We start from the raw sequence: 4,299 nt of genomic DNA, 5'->3' as shown, positions 1-4,299 counted from the left end.
AAAGTGGACTGGCTTTGCATGTATCCAGGCTTTCATCCTGCAGTTCTAAGCAGGGGGCCTGGTTGACATGTGATATCCTCCTTTGGTACTGTTTAGCCCCAGGTCTCTTTAGAGTCTGGAGAGGTTTGGCCTTTAAAAATCAAACTGCCATAGAGACTGCTTTACCAGAAATTTTGGGTCTCAGCTTTCACTGGATTGTCTATTAGGGGAAAGCAAAGCTGGCAAGCTTGTATTGCTATCTCATGGCTAAGGTTCCAAGCTATTGGATCTTCGTTTATGTGTGAGTGTACATGTCAGATGTGTTTATTTGTATGTACACTTATTGTTAAATGTTGTGTTTACCAAATTGGCTTATAAGTAAAAGAGAATTCATAAATTAAGTAAATAAGTCTAAGCAATTTTCAAGTTCACGTGACTTAAAGTATAACTTTACTAAACAAGCTAGCTTTAAAATTATTGGTAGAATAAAAATAGAAATGCCTTCAGAATTGTTTGCATGCATTTTTTCTAAATTTTATGTTTGTTTTTGCTAGATATTTTTAAATGTCAGTGCTAATTCCAGCTGGGAGCTGCTTGGGGCTAGCTTGCCCCTCATTCTATTCAAAGTTCCACTGAGGTAAATGTGATCTGAAATCTCCCAAGCCTCCTGGCCTGGAGTTTTCCTGTGTTTCTGAACAAAACCAATGTTCATTTTACATATGTTGATTGATGTCTCAAGTTTCCCTTGTTAAAAAAATGGCCTGTCGTGGTGGCTCACGCCTTAATCCCAGCACTTTGGGAGGCTGAGGCCAGCGGATCACTTGAGTTCAGGAGTTTGTGACCAGCCAACAAGGTGAAACCCCGTCTCTACTAAAAATACAAAAACAAATTAGCTGAACATGGTGTCAGGCACCTGTAATCCCAGCTACTCAGGAGACTCAGGTAGGAGAATCACTTGAACCCAGGAGGCGGATGTTGAAGTGAGCTGAGATCGCACCACTGCACTCCATCCTGAACAACAGAGTGAGACTCTGTCTCCAAAAAAAAAGAAAAAAGAAAAAAAGAAAGAAATTAAGTACAATGAGTAGGACAACTGTTTTAGGTAAACTTTTTGTGTAAATTGTCATTTCCAATTAAGACAGGGTTGTAATACAGGGAAATATGTTTCTAAAATTGTGAAATTGTTCTTATCTATAAATGCCCATATCTGATAGTTCAGTATTTCTTGCTTTTTAGGATTTTACTACAGTTCTAGGTTTCTAGGTAACACGTAATTATGTATACATAATGTGCCAGAAGGGGTTATGTTATTAGTGAAAAAAAAAATTTGTCTAATTCAGAAGTTGTCTAAAAGTTAGTTCAAATTACAGATTTGAAAAGGTTATTTATGAAACAATGTAGTAAGGAACCATTAAGTAGTGGAGAAAGATGTGGAAAAGTTTAATAACAAAATATTATTTAAAACCTGATAGAGAATTGAAAGCATTTGGCTAATTAACATTTTCATAGTTAAAGCTCTTAGTCTTGATTAAAGTAAAAAGTAATATAAAAATGCTTTGGGAGTTTGGCAATTCTTTTTAAATATAGTTAAGCACGAAGCTGAATTTAGTGTGGAGCCAAATATCCCATACAATGCTTGCATTGTTTCACACTGTGTTTACTGTTGTGGGTGGATAGTGCTGGAGTACTTATTGGTCATGTGCCTACAGTGGATTTCTTGATTGCACAGAATGTATAATGATATTGGTGAACTTAAGGATATTGAATTTTGTATCAGGAATAAAATATTCAGTATGTGGGTTTTCTAGGGCCCTAGGTAACACTGTAGCCTCCAGGGTAAATTGAGTAGGAAAATTTTGGGTTGGTTTTTTTGTTTATTTGTTCTTGCTTCTAATTTTCATTCGTTTGCTGTTTATTCTCATCTAGCTTTGCTTATTTGTCCATCTATTTGAAATCATGATGCTTTTTTGTTTCTAGTGGAAGGCTTTTATTTGGTTCTGTGAATAGTTATTTTGTTTCCTATGCATTTCTAGCAAGTCATCATTCATTCCATTCATCTGGAATTCCTAAGCTACCTTTGTCAGGCTGCAGAATTAATGGAACACACCAGCTTTTTATCCTTAAGCTAACTTTTTGGATTTTAGGCTTCCAGATACTTTAAATTTGTTGAGTATACTCTTGCAAATAAAATGCAAGTCATATTTGTCTCTCTGCCTAGTTTCTCCAAAATTTGTAAACCTTCTATGAATATTCTGAATTAATGGCAAAGTGTCTGTCTGCATACAGTCAAGCAGGGTTGCCACGGCTGCTCAGGGAGAGAGAACCCAGAAACTTGACATGCCGGCAAAAGGGTAAGAATTTCTTACCAGTCAGTCTCTGGCCTCTTTCTCTCTGTGCAAACTGTTAATCTCCTCTGCAAAGTTTTAAATTAATTGCTTTAATAATAATAAGAGTTTAAATCAAATATTTTGTCAGAAAAGTGAAAAACTTAATGCTTTTTATTTAGTTCATGTGACTTGAGTAATCTTTGGGAAATAAAGATGATTTTAAATATTATTGATAAAATACAATTGTCTTCAAAATGTAAACATGTAATCTAAGTTATGGTCAAATGTTAGGTTTGCTAAATGCTTTATGGTCATAAACTGCTTCTTTGGCATTAGAAAATTGTTTAACTTGCCTGCTTTTCAGCGAGGTAACCTTGGGGACATGTGGAGATGCCCACGCCTCTAGCTATGCTGGAAATAGTCAAACCTTAACAGAACATAACTTACCAGGTTTTACATTAAAGTTAAAATTGCTAAGAGTCACCATTGTAAGTTAAAATTGCTAAGAGTCACCATTGTATCATGCAATTAAGACTACTAGAACAGTTTTACAAGCAAGGTGTGTGAAAACAGTAGAATGTGTTTTTATTTTGTAAAAGGTTATAAAAGTTTTTTATTTCTTTAAAATTTCTCAGTCACCATTTTGGCAAAGTAATTAACATGGTAATTTGGAATTCCAAAATCAAACAGCAGTTTCAAAATTATTTTTCCTAACGTCTGGCTTTCTGGATGGGTCAGAGGGCCCCTGAAAACATCCAGAAAAGAAATTATTTGACATGTTTAGTTACATGGGATTGCCAAAATGATGTTCAATCTTATTTAGGTTATATTTTTGTAAGTAATACTAATATATGTTCCAAAACTGTATAGGATTTCTAAAATTTTAATGTCTGAGTAATGTGCTATCAATTATTTTTAACATTTAACATGGTTATCAGGCTATTTTAACCATTTAACATGGTTATCATGTTAAGTTATTGTAAACCACAGAAATAACCAAATTTCCTTGTATAAAGCTACTAACCGAAGTAGAACAAAAGTTAATTAAATATCAAGAAAATACTTTCATGTTAAACCAGATAATACTGAAATTGTTTAAAATAGTTTATAACCAATGCTTGCTCTCATACTCTTGGGAAAACAATTAAAGCTTCAGACACATTTGGTCAACTGCTTGGCCATTTAAACATTTTATAAAGGAATTTCATTCAATTGTCACTTTCAATGCATGTTTTCTGGTTGTATAAAAGCTTCCCCATGCAAGAGGGCTGATGTCAGCAGATTATTATGCTACAGTGTATTTTCACCAGGTTAAAAAAAAAGTTTTTTATGCTTTGAATCTTCTGGAAACATCAGAGAAAGACTGTCCTTGCCATCCACACTACAATAAAACGTCAGGACCTTGAAATTTGAATTCATTATCTCACAACTGAGAAAGGTCCCTCCATGCTCTTTGGGCGCAGCCATTAGAAACCTTAAGGTAAAACTAACCAGGGAAATTTCTTCCAAGAAGAGACTGGCATCCTCGAAATGAACAGCTTTTCCCAAGTTCACAAAGTAAGACTTCTATTTCCGTGAAACTCTTACCTTTGAATATTGTTTCTTGCTTATGCCTCTAAGAACATTAGAAGTGGAAAAGGGGTCTGCTATGTGCACTAATGGGGTGTACTTTTATTTGTTAAGGAGTTTGCAGCCAGCCTTATATATAGATAACCTTATACTTTGATATAAAAGATGAAGACCCAACGCAGGTAAGAAACTTTAATGGTACACATGTTGCCTCATAATCAGTCAAAAACAAAGCATTGGTTTACTTCCCTTAATCCACATCATCGGTTAAAGAGAACATTGCCAAAAGGCCTTAACTGTTCTAAAAGGGCATCATTTGTTAGGTCCGTTTTCCATGATTTAAAATTAAAGAAGCAATAGTTAGAAATGTATCCCTCATGATAGGCTCTATAGAAAATTATATTGTAAAGTTACAATATAATTA

This window comes from Theropithecus gelada, unplaced genomic scaffold, assembly GCF_003255815.1.
Source record: "Theropithecus gelada isolate Dixy unplaced genomic scaffold, Tgel_1.0 HiC_scaffold_15877, whole genome shotgun sequence".
NCBI classification, from domain to species: Eukaryota; Metazoa; Chordata; class Mammalia; order Primates; family Cercopithecidae; genus Theropithecus; species Theropithecus gelada.
Note: the sequence above shows the minus strand (reverse complement) of the source record.